General features: G+C 45.0%; 1 protein-coding gene across 2 annotated transcripts in view; it reads left to right on the top strand.

The window, feature by feature from the left end:
• bcar3 (BCAR3 adaptor protein, NSP family member) overlaps positions 1-22403 on the top strand; it is a 201241-nt gene that overhangs the window by 11436 nt on the left and 167402 nt on the right. The window contains exon 1 of one of the 2 annotated variants that reach the window (XM_073062704.1): positions 18804-18820. The exons of the other annotated variant lie outside the window; for it this stretch is intronic. The gene's annotated coding sequence lies outside the window, so the exon portion shown is untranslated. Of the gene's footprint in view, positions 1-18803; positions 18821-22403 lie in introns of those variants that run through there. 2 annotated transcript variants of the gene reach the window in all.

Here is a 22403-nt window from a genome sequence, read left to right as displayed (position 1 = left end):
GATGTGGAGGCCAAGCCATTGAGTGTACTTAAAGCAGAGGTTGACAGGTTCTTGATTAGTAAGTGCATCAAAGGTTATGGGGAGGAGGCAGAATGGAGTTGAAAGGGATAATAACTCAGCTGTGATGGAATGGTGGAGCAGACTCAATGGATTGAATGGCCTAATTCTGCTCCTGTCTCTTGTGGTCTTATGGCTACTCAAAGCAGAATGGTGCTGAGAACTTTTAAATCCATATGCGTGGTGCTCACAGAAGCCCGGCGTAAACAGTGCAAGGTCAGAATCAGAATCAAGTGTATTATCACCGAGGTGGGTCATGAAAATTGTTGTTTTGTGGCAGCAAGTACAGTGCAATATTAAAATTGTAAATGACATGTATATATCTGCACTATCTCAGTATATATAAATAATATAAATGTTAATTAAATAATATGAATAAAATAAGTCATGCAAAAATCGTGAGATGGACCATTCAGAAACCTAATGGCAGAGGGAACGAGGCAGTTCCTAAAATATTGAGTGTGTGTCTTCAGGCTACTGTACCTCCTTCCTGATGGTAGCAATGAGAAGAGGGCATGTCTTGGGTGGTATTAGTCCTTAATGATGGATGCTGCCTTTCTGAGGCATCACCTTTTGAGGATGTCCTGGGTGGTGGAGAGACTTCTGCTGAGGGTGGAGCTGGCTTCAACCTTTGGCAGCTTCTGCTGATCCTGTGCAGATCTCCATACCAGACAGTGAAGCATCTGCTTAATGATACATCTGTAGAAATGATAAACAAAGCTATCAACCTGCCTGTCCATCAGCCACCGCCTGCCTCGTGTGCTGAGCTCTGTGGTGATTGACTTATTCTTGTCACCGAGGTACGGTAGAAAAACTTTTTTTTTGCATGCCATTCATACAGAACATTTCTTCACACCTGTACGTCGAGGTATTATAGGGAAAAGTGTAGAGTCTACGGAGGGGAGGCTGGTTTTGTGATGAGCTGGGCTTTGTCCACAACACTGCGGTTTCTTGTGGTCATGGGCAGAGGAGTTGCCGTAGCAATCTGTGGTGCATCTGGACAGGATGGTTTCTATGGTGCTTGAATAATAACTGGCTTGCACGTTGGTCTCCTCACTCAGATTCAGATTAGAGCACAATGCAATTCCTTTTCTAGTGTGAACCTCGCCGTAAACATGGAGATAATAGAGTGTAGAACATGATATTACGTCGACCTTTTAACCTATTCCAAGATCAATCCAATGCTGTCCTCCTGCACGGCCCTCCGTTTTTCTTTCATTCATATACCAATCTGAGTCTCTTAAATATACCTCGTGTATCACCAGCACCCATGGCAGCTCTTTCCACGCACCCACCACTGTTCAAAGAAAGCCTGGCTCTGACATCCACCCTATACTTCCCTCCAGTGCCCTATAAACCCTCTTGTATTAGCAATTTCCACCCTGGGAAGAAGGTGCTGGCTGTCCAGTCGATCTATGTCTCTTATCATCTTAAATACAATACAGCAAGTTCGAGAGCAAGGGGATACTGCAACAAACAATGGGATGGTGAATGGTCACTTCTGAAGCTGCAAAACTAAAGTGGCGGCAAGTTACCTTTGATCTTGATCGAGGGGGTCAAGGGGTACAGGAAAGTGTCAATGTAAAGGAAAAACTACCAAGCGTTTGTCATACCGTCACTACTCACACAAGGTGGAAAAAAATGACATGTATTAATCAATGGGTCTTGTGTCTGAATTTTCAAAACTCCCTTTGTCTGTTAGAAGTTCATTGCCTTTCCTTTTGGATGTTGGTCAGAAACTAAACTGACCCCAGGGCAGCAATCCCTTTTGTGAGCTCCGGCTGGTATAGAAAGAGGAGTGTCTGTGTGTCCCATACCCTTCCCTATTAGTTGGCCAGCAGGGGCTTCAGTACCTAACGTGCCTGGGTCCCTTTAATTTAACAAGGGAGCTAATCCTTGCCTAACATCTTGCGTGCTGCCCCTCAGTCTGACCCACTGTGCAAATCTAAGTAGGTAGAGGAATCAGGGTCGGGGGGAGGGTTTACTCCAAACCCAATTCTCAGAAAATAGTTTGCAGCAACGTTATCGGTCCAGTGTAATGCAAATGTATAGAATTTGGAAAGTCTTGCCATATTGGAAATGAGTTCATTGTTAAACCATATTGGGAGACTGACGCTCATAATAGCCAATCAGCAGCTACATCAGTGCATTGTGAAGCACAGGAGGGAACTTCTTTACAAATGCTAAAAGCTTTTGATGATGGTTTCCTTGCATTCTGTAGAGCTGGCAGAGTAAACTGAAGGCTGTTTAATTTCTCTGATTATCCCTAATATTCGTAGGCAACTACAGGTGTTGTCCTTGATGGAGAGACAAGACTTGGAAATGCAATATGCTAAAAAGATGATCAACATTGTACTTCCTTTTCTGTTGATGCCCTGTAACCCAGCATTGTTACGTAGGGGCTGGACGGTGGTAGATTGTAATGATGCTATGTCAAGTATCTGGTGACCCACGCAAAATGCTGGAGGAATTCAGCAGGCTAGGGAGTATCTGTAGAGAGGAATAAAAGTTTTATTTCGGGCCGAGGCTTTTCATCAGGACTCGTTTAGTCCTGATGAAGGGTCTCGATCCGAAACATCGACTGAAAATGGAAAATTCCACAAAAAGTAGTGCAAAGAGCCCGGTCCTTCACAGGTAAATCCCTCCCCACCATTGAGCACATCTACACGGAGCATTGTCGCAAGAAAACAGCATCCATCACTAGGGGCCCCGAACATCCAGACCATGCTCTCTTCTTACTGCCATCAGGAAGAAGGTACAGGAGCCTCAGGTCCCACACCATCAGGTTCGGAAACAGTTATTACTTCTCAACAATCAAGTTCTTGAATCAGAGGGCATAACTTCACTTAACTTCACCTGCTCCATCACTGAACTGTTCTTTCAACCTACGGACTCACTTTCAAGAACTCTTCATCTCATATTTATTGCTTATTTATTGTTATTATTATTTCTTTTTGCATTTGCACAGTGATTATCTGTTCTGTGGTCTTCATCAATTATATTAATGATATTGAGCATGCCTGCAAGGAAGTGAATCTCAGGAATATATATGGCGACATTTATAAATTTATTCGATAATAAATTTACTTTGAGCTTTGCTGAGTTCCTCCAGCATTTTTTGTGTGTTGTTCTGGATTTCCAGCATCTACAGGATTTCTTGTGTTTTAAAATATCTAATGCGATTACTTTTTCTGAATTTGTCTTCTTGGGAGGTGGGATTTCTCTGCTGAAGAAAATAATGTGTCTTTGCGGTTAGGTTGATGGGAGGGGGGTGGAGTTGCCGAGGAGTGATGGTGACGTGAGAGCAGTTACCTCAGCAACCAATTCCATGATGAAGCATAGATTCAGGGTAGAGAAAGCCATTGGAGTCAGCTGAGCCTGACAATTGTGTTCTGAGATGAATTGTTCCATGAACGTTCCTGAACATAGAACAGCACAGTACAAGGCCTTCAGCTCACAATGTTGTGCCAACTTTTTAAGCTGCTCCAAGATCAACCTAACCCTTCACTCCCAAAGAGGCCTTCATTCTTCGTTCAGCCTTAAATAAAGATGTTGTGAAACAACCAATTCAAACTGGACTTGAGAGGTCAAATGCTCTGTTGACAAAATTGTGGAGAGGCAATAGGTGAACCCGGTCATGCAGTTGAATAAGTGGCATTTTCCTACCTGGAGTGAACAGGAAGAGTTATTTTCACATACATGTCACCTTTCCATGACTTTGTCTAAAAATGTATTGTGTCAAAAGCCTGCTTAATGTTCACTGTCAAGGCTTATGGTTGATAAAGAGTAAAACAGAGCCATTTGAAGTACATTTATTATTGAAGTGTGCATACATTATACAACCTTGAGATTTATCTCCTTACAGGCAGCCACAAAACAAGAAATGCAAAAGAACCATTTTTTTAAAAAAAACATCGAACTGCCAATGTGCATAGAATGAAAAACAAATCTAACAAGAGAAGTAATAACAAGGGAAGGATTCACCACTTTTCTGAAAGGATGTGGGGTGTTTGGAGAAGATGCCAAAGAGATTCATCAGGACCCTTCTGGATTAGAGAGTATTAGCTACAAGGTGGGCATGCGGATTGTTTTCTTTGGAGCATCAGAGGCCAAGGGAAGTCTTGATGGAGGTTTATAAAATTAGGAGAGGCATAGATAGGGTAGGTAGTTGGTCTTTTCACCAGTGAAGGAATGTCTAGTACAAGATGATGTGGCTTTAATGTGAGAGAGGTGGAAGTTTAAAAGAGATGTGCATTGTAAGTTGTGCTTACACAGTGTTAGATGGTTGTGTCAGGGGTAGTGATGGAAATAGGCACAATAGTGGTGTTTTATGGGCACCTGAATGTGGAGGGATACGGATCCTGTCCTGTGCAGGGAGATGGGTTTAGTTTAATTTGGTATCACAAAAGACACAGATAACATGGGCCAAAGGGTATTTCCTGTGCTGTACTATTTGATTTCTCAAGATCTAGGCTGTTACTGGTGCTGTATAATTTAATGCAGGAGATCAGGCCTTTATTTCTTTCCCGTTCATCTTCTGGTGAGAGATGATATAGGAATGGACCACGGCCATACCATCAGAAGGTGTCAATTGAGTGTCCAGAAAACCTGGAGGAACAAGAATATTGTTGGAAAAGTGAACTGTGACCCACTAGATATAGGAGCAGAATTAGGCCTTTTGGCCCATCGAGTCTGCTCTGCTGCAGCAGTTATGGAGTACCAGGCGATGTCCGTCGGGACTCTTGTTCAAGACCTAGTCCGAGACATAGAAGATTCTAGAATGAAGATTAAATAAGATCTTAGAGAGGAAGATTAGTTTTATTTTTCACATGTATGTCGAAACAATTAGTGAAATTCACCGTTTGTGTCAAATCAAATCAGCACGGATTGTGTTGGACTGCCCACGAGTGTCACCATGCTTCTGGCACTAACATAGCCCTCCCGCAACTCACTAACCCCATCTGTACGTCTTTGGAATGTGGGGGGAGTCAGAGGAAAGTCACGGGGAGAACAGTCTGTGGAAGCTAAGGCAGAGATTGACAGATTCTCGATTGGGCAGGGCATGAAGGGATACAGTGGGAAGGCAGGAGACTGGGGCTGAGAGGCAAAATGGATCAGCCATGATGAAATGGCAGAACAGACTCGATGGGCCAAATGGCCTGATCCTGCTCATGTATCTGATAGTCTTATGGTCTTACAGGCAGGAATTGAATCCCAGTCGGGAATTGCTGGTGCTGTGGAGTGATTCTATAACCACTAAGTAAATGTCAGGTCAAACAAAGTTTAAATGATGACAATGCCCGCGATCGGATGTACTGCACATTTTCAAAAGAATGAGGTTTGGACCTAACGCTGAGTACTGGTTGTTAGTCATTCCATGTGTTTGTAATACATTTCAGTGATATTTGACTCATTTAAATGCAAAATTCCTGAACTCCCAGGTGTGAAAACTGATAATGATACTTTGAGAATAACTGACACTTGCAGAACAATGTACGTTTTGTTCGGTGTCATCTGACTGTAAAACCCACCAAAGGTATAATGACAAACGGATTTTGATGGGCTGCCGATAAGTGGAAACTTGCGGTGGCAGTTGACTGCTCAAGACTCACTCACACTCGCAGTGAAAGAAAAGGCTTAAACACCCGTACTTTGTACAACAGGTAGGGATATCCATGGTGTAATGTGTTTCCCTGAAGATGCTGCGATGCACACTGATCTAGCAGGACCTTAGAAGGTTGACTCAGGCCACTACAGTAAAATCAGAATTTAATCAGCTGCCGTGGAGGCACGAGAGACTGGGAATGCTCAGATTTGGAGCAACAAACATCCTACGGGGGAACTCAGTGAGTTGAACTAAATCTGGTGCAGGGTTTCAACCCAAAATGTCAAATGTTTCTTTTCCCTTCCGCAAACGTTCAGTTCAGAGTTCAAAGACCATTTATTATCGAAGTTATAAAACCTTGAGATTTGTCTCCCAATAGGCAGCCACGAAACAAAGTGCCCAAAGTAACCTATATATAAAAAAAGACCGTCGAGCGCCAATGTGCAGAGAATTTTAAAAAATCCATGCCCATAAAAAAGACCGTTGAACACCCAGTGTGCAGAGAAAACAAACACATCGTGCAAACAATAACAGCAAGCAAGCAAATGGCATTCTGAAGTGATTTTGGTGAGTCTGAAAGTCAAGGCCCAATGGACAAAGGCTCTAGTTTGGCATGTCCAGAGGCCCAATGTCTATGGATCCGGGCCAGGGACTAGAGGTTGGAATCCTGTAGGCAGCCTGACCTAGGGTTTGCGTGTTGTGTGTGTGTGTGTCTGTGTAAGGGGACTTGTTGGTCTTGCTTCTGCTGTATATTGTCAGCCTGCTACGATACCAGAATGAGTGCCAACGCTTGTGGACCAAACCCAGTACATGCTCAGATTGTGTTGGTTGTTAACACAAATGACAGGTTTAACTTTGTATTTCAATTTACACCAGATGAAGAAATGAATCTGTAGTACAGCTGGGTGTGGGGAATGTCAGACGGCCTGCAGTCAAACACTGCCAATTCTCACGCACTGTCCCGTGCACAAAGGCGATGCCCTGAGTTCCGCCTATTCGATGGCCTGGTGTGACTATCGCGTCATTTCTCAGGGGTTCCCACTTCCGTTGATTGTTGGGAATTGCCCTTCTGGAGCTCGCCAACATGGGACACATCCAGCTCTTGCTTCAATGTCGTTTCTGGAGCAGAACTAAAATTCCACCTGATGTCCAGCTCACTGCTAAAGGTCGCAAAGCGAAGGCCACTCTCCTTGCAAGATGAAGGAGAAATGATACCAAAGCTGCTGATATATCCAATGACAGGGGCAGTGTGTTGTTAGTGTATTCTTCAGAGCGCCTTTGTGTTCCCCACTTCACCCTTTTCCTCATGGTTGTGAGTCGTGGGCCTAGGGTGCCAATTGTGATTAAATATTGTTTGTTCACCAAGCATGTGAACCTATCACAAGAGGCTGGATAAACTTGGGTTGTTTTCACAGGTGTTGCGGAGGCTGAGGGGGGATCTGATAGAGGTTTACAAGATGATGAGAGGCATAGATAGAGTGGACAGAGAGTATCTGTTCCTCAGGGTTGAAATCTCCAATACCAGAGGGCATGTTTTGAAGATGAGAGGGGGTAGGTTCTGAGATTTTTACTCAGCGAGTGGTGGATGCCTGGAATGCACTGCCTAGTGTGGTGGTAGAGGCAAATACATTAGAGGCTTTTAAGAGACATTTAGATAGGCACATGGATGTAAGGAAGATGGAGGGATATGGACATGATGTAGGTATGAGGGATTAGTGTTTTGGTGTTTTTAATTTTTTTTAGCCGGTTCGGCGTAATATTGTGATCTGAACCTGCAAGGTTTCTGGTATAAATGGTGCTACCAAAGGCATGCAGCAGTTTACTGGTAGTTCGAAAGCAAAGAAATTCGATTTAAAAACATTACTGATAACAATTTTTTTAAAAAAGTAAATTATGGTAAGCTATCACTGCAAGCTATGACGAAGGAAGGCAAAGCGACCTTGAGAGATTTGCCCTGCTGGTGTGCTGAACAATTAACGCACTTGGAGATGGAGCCGTGCTGATTGGAATGGACGATTTGGAGAGGAGAAGTTCCAATGCCCTTCCAACGAACCCAAGTGCAAGGGTGGATCGCTGTTAGTGCCAAGCCGATTTGGAGAGCTTGAGAATGGCCTCTTAGGCTTCTAGGCCCAAAGCGAATCGCTGGATGGTGTGTTCTAGGCCCGGAGTGATTCACCACAGCAGAACCCGGGTCCTAATACAAGGTTGTATAACTTATGCATTCTTTGATGGTAAAAGTACTTAGAATCATTGAATCTATGAATTGAATGGCCTGTTCCTGTGCTGTATTGTTCTATGTAAAAGTAATCTGCCAATTTTTAGAGGGGAAAACAAGTTCATGTAATCTGCAGGTGATTAGTCACTTGGTTCCATTCTGTCTAAGCCTGTTGTGGTGATTTAGTCTGAAACTTGGTGGCAATGAAGTGCACACCTCAGCAACCCAGCCTAACGTGCAGATAATAAGCACATTTAAATTGTTTACTCCATGGGATTTCTTCCCCTGCATCCTTGTGTGTTTTGATTTGGAATATAGTTTTTGTTGTCCTTGAGTGTTTCTGTGAAATGCATGAAATGCCACTTTGTGCACAGCAAGAAGACTGTGTTAATATGCTCTTGATATTTTTTCTCCACTTCACCGTTCCCCCCACCCCCACCCCAGAGCTTTAGATGCTGCTTCATAATTCTCATGGTTGGCACAGTTGCTGTGGGCTGGCGGGCCTGTTCCTGTGCTGTACTGTCTGACGCCAGTTCTTGGTATCTTGGCATAAGAGCCAAAGACCCCAAGGTATACTACTAGGCAAGTCTCGAGTTCAGGGTCCCGGCATTGGCAAGTGGGGAGTTCAAGGCCTGGAGTTCAAAGTCCTGTCATCATCTGATCCTGGGCTCCATACTGAAGGTCAGTTGGAAGTCTGTAAGTTGAAGCCGTAGATCTACGAGTCTGAAGCCCACAAGGGAAGGCTGTGGGTTTTCTGCGGCCTGGAGATCTGTCCTGGGGTTGGAGGTCTCTCTGTGTGGGTGGCTGGAAGGGCTTGTTTTGTTTTTGTTGTTCTGTGGCTTGTTGCGTTCTTTGTTGCTGGTATGTGGGGAAGCTCGTGAGCAGCTCCCAGCACATCCTCTGGTTCAGAATCAGTCCAACTATCACCGGCATCTGTCGTGAAATCTGTCGTTCTGTGGCAGCAGTACAATAAAATACATGATAATTTTTTAAAAGTATAGATTACTATAAAAATATATAAAAAGAGAGAGCCAAAAAATAGGTAGTGTATGTGGTTTCATTGTCCACTCAGAAATCTGATGGCGGAAGGGAATGAGCTGTTCCTGAAACTCTGGGAGCAACACACACACAATGCTGGAAGGACTCAGCAGGCCAGGCAGCAACCATGGAAATGAAAAAACAGCCGACATTTTGAACTGAGACCCTTCATCGGGATTGGAAAGCAAAGGGAAATAAGTCAGACTAAGGTGGGGGGAGAGGAGGAAGAAGTACAAGGTGGTAGGTGATAGGTGAAACCGGGAGGGGGAAGGGTGAAGTAAAGAGCTGGGAAGTTAATTGGTGCTTGGTCAGTTGATACAGGGCTGGAGAAGGGGGGAATTTGATAGAAGAGGACAGAAGGCCATGGAAGAAAGAAAAGGGGGAGGAGCAGCAGAGGGAGGTGATGGGGAAGCAATGGGATAAAGGTGAGAGAGAGAAACGGGAATGGGAAATTGTGAAGGAGATGGAGGGGGACAGTTACCAGAAGCTCGAGAAATCGATGCTCATGTCATCAGGTTGGAGGCTACCCAGACATTATTCTGTATAAGTTGTTGACCCTACAGCCTGAGTGTGGCCTCTTCCTGGCTGTAGAAGAGGCTATGGACTGACATGTTGGAATGAGAAAGGAAGTAGAATTGAAATGGGTAGCCACCGGGAAATCCCACTTCTTCGTGGGGGACAGAACGAAAGTGCTCAACGAACTTACGTCGGGTCACACTGATATACAGGAGGCCACACCGGGAGCACCGGACACAGTAGGTGACCCCAACAGACTCACAAGTAAGGTGTCGCCTCACCTGGAAGGACTGTTAGGGGCCCTGAATCAAAATGTACATCACAAATTCCAATAGTAGCAGAATCATACTTGAAAGAAGTAGTAGTAAAAGAATTAGTTTTGTGAACTGTCTGCAGGACATCATCTTGGACACAATACTCAACTGGAGTCTAACCAGAGTTTTATAGAGCTGCAACCATTGTAGTTACCCTGACACCCTTCACCTCCTCTGAACTGCACTGTCAACAATTTAAACCACACTTTATAATGCTGTTTATATTGTAAGTACATGCTGGTGTTTATGTATTTATACTCATTTTGTTCCATATCTGTACTTTAACCTCTATTTTTATATAATTCTTTATAATTGCTGAATTTTTTTTTTGTTGCATCTCACGTCCCGACTAACACACCGCAGCAACTTCCTATTACACGTAATTGTAAATGGCAATTGAGATTTTCCCTTGATGACCTCACAGCTCTTGAACTCCAATCCCCTGGCAAATGAGGGCTGGGGATAAGTGAAGACCTTCACTGTTGGGATTTCCTTCTGTGATGTTCAGGTTCAGAGCTCATGGACGACACAGGAATTGAACATCCATTGTGGTTAGTGACTGGCTCCATTTTAGTGAGGACAGAAAGCAAGATGGCGTTGGCGATCATCAGCGACATTCTGTTGGCTGCAGAACTGCCCTCTGGCTGAACACCGTAGTTGGGTGGCCCTTCATTGATTCTGTTATGGTTACTATTTTATAGATTTGTTGAGTATGCCCGCAAGAAAACGAATCTTCACAGTTATATATAGTGACTTGTATGTACTTTGATTTTAAAATTTCACTTTGAACTTTGAAAGAATCAGACCCCATTTGTGACGCCTGCAGTTAAACAGTTACGTGATGTAAGTAAGTCACTTATTTAAATAACAAGCCCTATGGCGAGGTAATTCAGAATTAAGCTCCTGTAAGAGGCAACTCCTTTCTGATTTTTTTTCCGCTGGTTACCTGTGGTTTGTAATTTACAGTGGTGAGTTAATCTACCCAACACGTCAGTGAGATGTGGGAGGAAGCTGGAATGTCAGGTAGACACTGTGATGACATGGAGTCGGGGACGTGCAAGTCCCATAGGGACAGCACCAGCGTACAGGGTCAAGCCTGACCTGGAGTTGTGAAGCAATGGCGCCCATTGCTGTGTTCAGCACAACAGATTGTTGTCCCTTTCACTTTCTGTGGTGAACTACATATACCTGTCGGGACTGCTCCTGTGGCTCCTCCCACAGACCCCTGTATAAAGGCAATTGAGGCCTGAGCCTGGCCTCATTCTCCAGGATGTAGCGTTGTTCATTCTTCCAGTCAATAAAAGCCGATATCTCGCTTCTTACATCTCAGAGAGAGTTATTGATGGTGCATCAATTTTATTGACTGGAAGTTAAAACATGGAAACCGTTTTACATCCGGAAAAATTGGATTTGGACCCCCAAGACCCTGAAGCAGCTCTTGCCTTTGAACTCTGGCTTGCATGCTTCCAATCATACTTGGAGGAGGTTTGTGCAACTGACCCCGCTGTTAGGCACAGAATTCTCCTCTCGAGAGTCGCCCCAAAAGTTTATTCATTCATCAGGGACCTCTCGACCTACGAAGGGGCGCTTGACGCCCTCAAAAGACAGTACCTGCGGCCGGTAAACGCCGTCTACGCCAGACATCACTTGGCCACCTGCAGACAGCGCCCTGCGGAGTCGTCCGCCGAATTTCTCCGAGCTCTACAGGCACTCGTGCGGACTTGTGACTGCAAAACGCTCACGGCGGAACAGCATGCGGAACTCTTGGTACGAGACACCTTTGTGACCAGAATTAGGTCAGTGTATGTGCGCCAGCGGCTGCTGGAAAATGCTGATCTTACCTTACGCTTGGCGATCGAGACGGCCAACACGCTGGAGGTTGCTCTGCACAACGCTGACACTGTCCAGCAGCGCGATTCCCCGCCAGTTCCGTGGACACCTCCGACTCCGCCGCCATCGGTTCCTGCGAGCGAATTCGCCAATGCCGCTGCCAGTCGCGGTTCCACGCACTCCACTCTATCCGCTCCCTGTTATGTACGTCCACCAATGCCACCCCTCACGAACGCCTATTCTCTTTTCCCAGGAAGTCTGTCACTGGGACCACCCTACCAGTTTGGCTGATGTCCCCGGGGCCAGTGCTGCTACGAAAACATGTGAGGAGTAATAAATACTCCCCGCTGGTCGAGAGGGTTCACCTTTTGCGTGCTAACCCCCAGTATGCCTACGTGGTCTTGCCTGATGGGCGGGAGGACACGGTCTCTGTCCGTGACCTGGCGCCCGCAGGAGCAGCAGACCACTACCCCGTACACTCCACGATAACTATGAACCCTGTACCCAAGGTGACACCGCGCACACCGTGCCCCACACAGACTCCTCACGACGCTCATGTACCAGGCATCTCGTACACGTATATTCCGGGCGCCTCGCACACACGTGAGGGATCCCTGGCACCTCCAGTTAGGCCAGAACCAGCACAACCTCCGTCTCCTGTGCAATCACCACCTCCGGCACCTGTGCAATCGCAGCCGGAGCTACGTAGATCGCAGCGACAGATTCGACCACCTGATAGACTTAACCTGTAAATATACTTGTAAGAAACTTCGCCACCTGAGGACTCTTTTTAAAACAAAGGGGGGGTGAATGTGTTGAACTACATATACCTGTCTGGACTGCTCCTGTGGCTCCTCCCACAGACCCCTGCTGACTGCTCCTGCGGCTCCTCCCACAGACCCATGTATAAAGGCGATTGAGGCCTGAGCCCGGCGTCATTCTCCAGGATGTAGTGTTGTTCATTCTTCCAGTCAATAAAAGCCAATATCTCGCTTCTTACGTCTCAGAGTGAGTTATTGATGGTGCATCACTTTCCATATCAAATATAAATGTTCTTATTCCCTCAGTCTCTGGGACACCTTCAGCTGTAAGGTTGCTTGCTTCTACATTGGTGAGACCTGTCATAAGTTGGGGGACCCCTTTGTGGAGCATCTCGGCTCCATCCACCAAAAGCGGAACTTCCTGATGGCCAAACATTTTAATTCCCATTCCAATGTGTCAGTTCCTGGCCCCTCCCTCATCCTCTATTCCCACTCTGGCCTTTTACCTCTTCTCACCTGCCTATCACCTCCTCCTCTTTCTCCTGTCATCCATTCTCCTCTCCTTTCAGATTCCTTCTTCACCAGCCCTTTAACTTTCCCACCTGCCTGGCTTCACCTCTCACCTTTCCCTCCAGTGCCCCCAACTTTTTATTTTGGCACATTCCCCTTTCCTTTAAAATCCTGAAGAAAGGTTTGGCGTGACATGTCAACGGTTTATTTCTTTCCATAGATCATGCCTGACCTGCTGAGTTCCTCCAGCATTTTGTATGCATTGCTTTTGATTTCCAACATCTGCAGAATTTCTCGTGACTATGAACTGGTGCCCAAGCCAAAACTCAAAATGAATCTGTGATTAGGGGAATGGAAAATAACTGGGATAAAGCTGCGTCATGTTGCTGTACGAGTACTGTTCCTCTCTAAGGTGCGCAGCCGCACGGTTACTGAAATGCTCCCACACACACAGCTTTTGGTGATCTGCAGCTGGAATTTTCTTTTGTGTAAAGTGCTGCACCAGGTAAAGCTTACCTGCTCAGAGTCTTAGTCCATGCAGCTGTTTTTTAATTTAAAAAAAAATTAGAGGGAACGTTATACAAGATGCAACACTAAACGTACTCGTGACAAACTAGGCACAATCCCACCTAATGCCTCCAAAAATATTCAACTTCCTTATAGTGAGAGAATGCTGCTCAAAGTACAGTAATTGCAAATACAAGGGATTGATGGGACCATGTTAATGAAGCTAGTTATCTGTGGAAGGTTAACATTAAATAGTGAATCCCACCTCATTTCCAGGCTCCTGTAGAACTAAACCCAAAACATAGAACAGTACTGCACAGTACAGACCCTTCAGCCCATAGGGTCATACTGACCTTTTATCCTACACCTCGATCAGTATATCCCTTCCCTCCTACACAGCCCAAAACCCCCAAATTTTCTTTCATCCACGTGGCTATATAAGAGCCTCTTAAACGTCCCTAATGCATCTGCCTCCATGGCTGGCCTCACGCTCCATGTACCTACCAGTCTCCGTATAAGGGCGCCACAGGGTGATGTGATTACAGCTTGGGGTGGCGGAGTTCAGAGTTCAATTCTGACACCTGCTGTAAGGACGCTATACCTCCTCCCTGTGTGATGCACCATCAATAACTCACGCCGAGACTTAGGAAGTGAGATATCGGCTTTTATTGACTGAAGAACAACACTACATCCTGGGGAAAATGAGGGAGAGCAGCAGGCCACAGTCGCCTTTATACAGGGGTCTGTGGGAGGAGCCACAGGGGTAGTCAGCAGGGTCTTGGGAGGAGCCACAGGAGCAGTCAGACAGGTATATCTAGTTCACCACACTGTGGAAAGCGTAGCTTTGCTCCGAGTATTCTGGTTTCCTTCCACAGTCCAAAGAAAAGGAGGATGTACCAGATAGCAGGTTGATTGGTCATTGTAAATTGTCCCTTGATTAGGCTGGGGGTGGTTACTAGATGGCATGGCTCAAAAGAGCCAGAAAGGCCTATTCCGTGAGGTAATAGATAAATAAATATCCTCTGACATACTCCCTAAAGCTTCCTCCAATCATCTTAAAATGATCCTCTCTGGTATTGCCCATTACTGCCTGGGAAAAAGTCACTGGCTGTCCACTGTATCTGTCTCTTATTTCACACGCCTCAATCAAATCACCTCCAATCCTGCTTCGTTCCAGAGAAAAGCTCTATCTCTCTACCTTTCTCAAGGTGCTGTTTGCTTTAAGGTGTAGTTGCTGTAATTGAAAATCCGTTGGGAGCCGGCACCAACAAGCAGACATAGCAATCTGTCAACATTATAGTGTGTGGGTAGCAGAGAGGGAGACTGGCCAAGGCACCTGCTCTCTTAGTTACTGCCATAGTACACAAACAACATTACGCGTGTTGGTGTGCTTGCATCTCAGGAATGGGGTGAAGCCCAGGTCTACTTGATTCTGAGCTGAGAGACTTCCCCGTTAAAGCAGGTCTGATGCAGGTGGTTGTCCAGGCAGACCCCAGAGTCACGATAGGACTCCGCTCCTGAACAGCTTGCGATGGGAAATGAACTGTGCTGAGAGCACGAAGGGCGTCGCTGACTCCGTGCGTGTGCCTGCTGAGTGTTCCCAAGCCCGGAATGTTGTGGCCCGGAGGGGTGGGGGGTGAGAAGACAGGCGTAAGAGGCTCTTTCCCACCCAGCTGGAAAACGCGTGCAGCAGCCTACAAATGTAGCCCCGTCCATCTTGCCAGGTCTTGATGTATGGGTTTTCCGTACGGCAGACATTCTGTTATTGTTTTGCCTTGTGCTACCTCTGTACACTGTGTCATGAATGGATCTGTCTGAACGGTATGCAAGACAAGTGACAATAATAAACTACCTGAGAGCGATCGGTATTGTGAGATCGAGTGTAAAGTTACTTTAATGTGCAATCTACCTGATTATTATTTCATCATCTAAAGAGAAATTACCTGGAACCCCAGGAAGCTGTCAACCTCCTCCACCCTGCTCCCATGGCTGTGCTTCCTGTGGCCTGGTGTTGTTGCTGCCCGGTCTTCACCAGTGGGCCTGGTGCTACTGCTACGTGGGGCTACTGAAAAGGGATCGGCAAACAATCAACACACGATGCTGGAGGGACTCAGCAGGCCAGGCAGCATCTATGGAAAAGAGTCAACAGCCGACGTTTCAGGCCAAGATCCTTCATCTCTTGTCCTCAACGTCAGGAACCTTGCACTAAATGTCGGTAAGACGTAAGAGCTGATTGTGGACTTCGAGAAGGGTAAGACGAAGGACACAGACCAATCCTCATTGAGGGATCAGAAGTGGAGAGACTGAGCAGTTTCAAGTTCCTGGGTGACAAGACTTCTGAGGATCTAACCTGGTCCCAACATATCGATGTAGTCATAAAGAAGGCAAGACAGTGGCTATACTTCATTAGGAGTTTGAAGAGATTTGGCATGTCAACAAATACACTCAAAAACTTCTATAGATATACTGTGGAGAGCATTCTGACAGGCTGCATCACTGTCTGGTATGGAGGGGCTACTGCACAGAACCGAAAGAAGCTGTAAATTTAGTCGGCTCCATCTGGGGTACTAACCTACAAAGATAGATAGATAGATAGATACTTTATTCATCCCCATGGGGAAATTCAACTTTTTTCCAATGTCCCATACACTTGTTGTAGCAAAACTAATTACATACAATACTTAACTCAGTAAAAAAAAAATATGATATGCATCTAAATCAATATCTCAAAAAGCATTAATAATAGCTTTAAAAAGTTCTTAAGTCCTGGCGGTAGAATTGTAAAGCCTAATGGCATTGGGGAGTATTGACCTCTTCATCCTGTCTGAGGAGCATTGCATCGATAGTAACCTGTCGCTGAAACTGCTTCTCTGTCTCTGGATGGTGCTATGTAGAGGATGTTCAGAGTTATCCATAATTGACCGTAGCCTACTCAGCGCCCTTCGCTCAGCTACCGATGTTAAACTCTCCAGTACTTTGCCCACGACAGAGCCCGCCTTCCTTACCAGCTTATTAAGATGTGAGGCGTCCCTCTTCTTAATGCTTCCTCCCCAACACGCCACCACAAAGAAGAGGGCGCTCTCCACAACTGACCTATAGAACATCTTCAGCATCTCACTACAGACATTGAATGACATTGAAAGTACCCAGGACATCTTCAGTGAGCGGTGTCTCAGAAGGGAAGCATCCATTATTAAGGACCCCCAGCACCCAGGGCATGCCCTTTTCTCAGTGTTACCATCAGGTAGGAGATACAGAAGCCTGAAGGCACACTCTCTGCGATTCAGTAACAGCTTCTTCCCCTCTGCCATCCGATTCCTAAATCGAAAACAAGAGAAAGTCTAAATTCCTAAATGGACATTGATCCCGTGAACACTACCTCACTTTTTAAATATATGTTATTTCTGTTTTTGCATGATTTTAATCTATTCATTATATGTATACTGTAATTGATTTTTTTTTCTATATTATGTATTGCATTGAACTGCTGCTGGTAAGTTAACAAATTTCATGACACATGCTGGTGATAATAAATCTGCTTCTGAGAGGTCTCAGCCCGAAACGTCGACTGTTAACTCTTTTCCATAGATGCTGCCTGGCCTACTGAGTCCCTGCAACATTTTGTGTGAGTTGCTCAGATTTCCAGCATCTGCAGATGTCCTTGTTGACTTCAGCAGACAATTAAGTTTATTTTTCCTCAGTCGATGTTGTTATTAATGGTAACACAGAAAAACGTGGTTTGTTCTTCTTTTGGAGTCTCAGAGATTGTGAGGATGCCACAGAAACAGCTGGGAGTATCTGAGTGAGGGTATCAATAAAGATTTGGAGCAATTGTTCGCGAAGCGCATTAATACCAAACTTTGGTTCAGTGGTGCCTGAAGTAAACTTTGATATCTGTTCTGGCTGCAGGTTCTTGATCTCAAAGCTGAGAGCTTTTCTAGTTACAAATATTGCTTGGAGAGCATCTGAAAAGTTGATCATCACTTGTTCGAGCTTCAGTATGTGCTCTGTCCGAAAAGCTTTTCTGCAGTTTGTGCTAATGGAAGATAGTGGTGGTGGCATTGAATGACTTCATCTTCTGAGCTACCACTCTCCCCTCACCATCACCTTCACATCTATAGATGTGTTGTGGGGAGCGTATTGACCAGCTGCATCACAGCCTGGTACGGGAACACCAGTGCCTTTGAATGGAAAATCCATTAAAAAAGTAGCGGATTCGCTCCAGTACGTCACGGGTAAAGCACTCCCAACCACTGATCACATCTACATGAAGCGCTGCTGTAGGAAAGCAGCATCCAAGATCAGAGATCCCCACCACCCAGGCCATGCTCTCTTCACACTGCTGTCATCAGGTAGAAGGTACAGGTGCCTCAGGACTCACTCCACCAGGTTCAAGAACAGTTACTGTGCCTCAGCCACCAGGCTCTTGAACAAAAGGGGATAACCATACTCATCTAACAACACACACAAAATGCCGGTGGAACGCAGCAGGCCAGGCAGCATCTATAGGAAGAAGTACAGTTGATGTTTCGGGCCGAGACCCTTCGTCAGGACTAACGGAAAGAAGAGATAATAAGAGGGGGGAAAGTGGGAGGAGGAGGGGAAGATCCGAAATGATAGGAGAAGACAGGAGGGGACGGGATGAAGCTAATAGCTGGAAAGTTGATTAGCAAGAGGGATACTGTGGTGAACTAGATATACCTGTCTGACTGCTCCTGTGGCTCCTCCCACAGACCCTGCTGACTGCTCCTGTGGCTCCTCCCACAGACCCCTGTATAAAGGCGACTGTGGTCGGCTGCTCTCCCTCATTTTCCCAGGATGTAGTGTTGTTTGTTCTTCCAGTCAATAAAAGCCGATATCTCACTTCCTAAGTCTCAGCGTGAGTTATTGATGGTGCATCAGATACACAGCTGGAGAAAGGAAAGGAGCATGGGGCGGGAGGCCTCATATACTATTGAGATGTTCCCACAACCAATGATCTCACTTTAAAGACTCTTTATCTTGTTATTTATTGCTATTTATTTATATTTACATTTGCATAGTTTGTTGTCTTCTATGCTCTACTTGATCTTTCATTGATCCTGTTATAGTTATTATTCTATATATTTGCTGAGTATGTGCACAGGATAAAGAACCTCAGGATTATATGTGGAGATGTATATGTGCACTGGAAATAAAACTTCCTTTGAACTTTGAATGTCCCTGGCTTAGCTGCAAGGCTCCTAGACCCTTTCTACACTTCAGTATCATCGCTCTCTCTTCTCGCCTCTCAGCTAGTCAAACAGGATAAATCATCTGAGGGGGGACAGGTAATTAATTCAAATGGTAACTGTTCAGATAGCTGATGTAATGGGTTCAGCTGATGTAATGATGCAAGGCTCTGCAGTGGCAGTTGTGCTTATGGAGTTGTGACCAACACACATCCTTGGGAGAGAGAGCAGGAGGTATTCAGGAGTGAAGAGCTGAGGTATGTTATAACTTGCAGCTTGTCCTGATATGAAATACAAGACATGTATTTGGTCAAAAAAGCTGAGGTTGTCGTTGAAGGAGGTTAAGAAAATGCAATGTTTACCTTGAATTATAAACTTAAATGGCAAAAATATGTGAAGCTCTTTGGTGCAGATTTAACCCTTTGCTGGTGAAGGCTGTCCTATGGGTTACTGTCTATAATTATGTAATTTATGCAGATTAAGCAAATACAGTGGATTGTGGTTAATTGACCATCGATTAATCGGGGCAGCCACTTATTTGGGACAACTCTTAAAGAACTTAAAACAAATTGAGACAATAGCCGGGATGGATTCTCATCGTTTCTTTGGAACACTGTCACTTAATTGGGGCAGGAGACTGTTACCAAACATTTTCTAGCTAGCGTCAGTCGAGTGGGTGTTAGACACTACACCATGCTGAAAGGGAACAGTTTTTAAACAGCGTCCTTTGCATGTTTGTGCAGTGATTTTTGTCACTGTTGTTTGGTGAGTAATAAACAGTCAGACAAATTGGAATCAGTTTTGCTCACTGCAGTTTCAAGCATTCAGGCTTGGAGATGCCAATATATAAATTGATTTTACTAATTCAACAAGCTAGGAACTACAAAGAATTTGAAAGTATCGACAATCACCTTGAATGTTACAATGGAAATAAATATTTAGAGGATGCAATCGTGGAAAGCACTTTTTCAAGGCAGTCCATTATCTGCACTAGGTGTCTGCACTGATTTTGTTAATTTACAGGCAGTCATGTCAACACGTCAGCATACACTGAATTCCTCCATCGATTACCATTAGGAGCCAATACACAGTTTTATAGTACTGTAGTGGTGTTGGTAGTACAGTCGGCCCTCCTTATCCACGGGGGATTGGTTCCGAGACCCCCCACGGATACCAAAAAATGCAGATGCTCAAGTCCCTTATTTAACCTGTCTCAGTGCAGTGGTCTTTAAGACCCAGCGGAACCCTGGACTTTATTTAACATGTCTCACTGTGGTGGACATTAAGACCCAGCGGCGCAGCTCTGAATCTGCAGTGTTTCTGTTCACGAAAGTGATCACGATTGAAAATAAGGTGGAAGTAATAAAGCGATCGGAAAGAGGTGAATCATTGGAAAAGCGTTAGGCTACAGTCGGTCAACGATCGGAACAATTTTAATGGAGCATGTGAAAGGCCCTGCCCCGATGAAAGCTACAATTATTACTAAGCAACGCAGTGGTTTAATTATTGAAATACGGATGTTTCTTAAGTGTTTTATATGCAAAGAAAGGTAAAATATATACTACATACTAAGAAAAACGTTTGACTAACTGACGCTAAGTAATACTGGATGTACCTGTCCCAACTTCAAATCCGACTTAAAGACGGACTCAGGAATGGAACCCATTCATAACCCGGAGACTGCCTGTACTTTTAAGTCATTTCTAGATTACTTATAACACCTAATACAATGTAAATGCTATGTAAATAGTTGTTATACTGTATTGTTTATGGAATAATGACAAGAAAAAAATTAGTCTGTACATGCTCAAACAACAAGTACTAGAGAGAGAACTTCTGGGTTTTCCCGGGATTCGCGGTTGGTTGAATCCGCGCATGTGGAATCCGCAGATAAGGAGGGCCGACTGTATTCTCATTTATTCTGTGTTTTATTTAAATACTGAACATTGTACCTTTCTTTTAACTATTTCCATGAAACTTTGGCTGACTGGGGCAGCCGATGTGTCCCAATTAACTGAAATCCACTATTATTAATAATAGAATTTACTGTTTTGCAGGTAGTTTTGTTTGAATCCATAGGATTTCACAGCACTTCAAAAGCCTGACCACCCTCCTGTAATTCTGATCCCCAGCTGCCTCGCTTCCTCTGATGTCCATGTCCCTGGGTATTGCCTCGATTTCTATTGTAACAAGATGAGCATGGGATCACGAGAAGTTGCTATCTTAATTTGCTTCAGACGCTCGCAAGGAGTGGGGGTGGAGGAGTTGGGGGCCAAAGGTCACCATGTCCCTGATCTTACTTGTACTGTTACTGTTTGACAATGAAATATCTTGTTCTTGTAGTAACATAGCAATAGAGAGGTTCCACCCATCCAGGAGTGGTGGATCTGTTGTAATTTCACTCAGAAATATTAACTTCCTACTTACATTAACCCTATTGAGTAGAGTTTAAGCCCATCAGTACACAGGAAAACATTGGAAACTGTCTAATTTAGAGCAGACTGCTTTACAACAAGCAGTCAGCTTGAGTTTACATTTATTTGAGCTTTTTTACATCATCATAAAGAGCTTTACAGCCAGTGGGGGGGGGGCGTGGGGGATCTTTTGGAGTGTATTGTGCTGCAATGCAGGAAACTTGGCAAAAAAAGGAAATCCCCCACAAGTGGAAACTGACTTTGTCCAGATAATGTTTTTACTTACCGAGGGGTTAATTCGGTGGTAACGTGGTGAAGATATAGAGGACAGTTCTCCCACTATTTTCTCAGAATGGGATCTTTTTTGTATCCAGTTTAAGGCCTCCTTCAAAAAACAACACCTTCTCTGGCAAAAGATGATTAGTAACCCTTCACCTTTCAAAAGCAAGGCTCTCTTCTCCGTGCACTCATGACTATATGGCTAGGGAGAGCTCAAACAACACCTAAGGATTCACCATTGCCATCACTGGCTGAGGTGTGTGATGGTGAGGTAGATCAGTTGGTGGTTGTGTATTTCAACAACAATTTTGTACTCGGTGTCAGCAAGACTAAGGAATTGATCACAAACGAGAGAAAATCTGCAGATGTTGGAAATGAAAACAATACACGCAAAATGCTGGAGGAACTCAGCGGGCCAGACAGCATCTATGGAAAAGAGTAAACAATCAACGTTTCAGGCCGAGATGCTGTATGGCCCGCTGAGTTCCTCCGGGGGGGGGGGGGGGGGGGGGGGGGGGGGGGGGGGGGAGGGTGTGTGTGTGTGTGTGTGTGTGTGTGTGTGTGTGTGTGTGTGTGTGTGTGTGTGTGTGTGTGTGTGGTGGGACTAAGGAATTGATTGTGGACCAGGAAGGGGAAGTCGGTCCTCACTGAAGGATTAGCAGTGGGGGGAAAAAGGTGAGCAGTTTCAAGTTCCTGGGCATCAACATCGCAAGCGATTTATCCTGGTCCCAACATATTGATGCACGAAGAAGGCATGCCAGTGGCTTTATTTCATTAGGAGTTTGAGGAGATTTGCTGTGTCACCAAAGACTCTAGCAAGTTTCTGCTGATGTAAGGTGGAGAGCATTCTAACTAGTTGCATCATCTCCTGATAAGGAAGCTCTAATGTGCAGAACAGCCCTCCCCACCATTAAGGACGTCTTCCAAAGGCACCATCCGCCACAAAGACCCTCACTATAACCATATGAGACATGCCCACTCTCGTTACTACCAGCAGGGAGGAGGCACAGGAGCTTAAAGACTCACTCCTAACATTTTAGGAAGAGCTCCTTTCTCACCAGCCTCAGATTTCTGAACAGTCCATAAAAATCACTATACTGTTAGAAAAAGTAAATACATTCTGCAAAAGAGGAATAATGAGTGTTGG

This window comes from Hemitrygon akajei, chromosome 12 (genome assembly GCF_048418815.1).
Source record: "Hemitrygon akajei chromosome 12, sHemAka1.3, whole genome shotgun sequence".
Taxonomy (NCBI): Eukaryota; Metazoa; Chordata; class Chondrichthyes; order Myliobatiformes; family Dasyatidae; genus Hemitrygon; species Hemitrygon akajei.
This window is presented reverse-complemented; position numbering and strand designations above follow the sequence as displayed.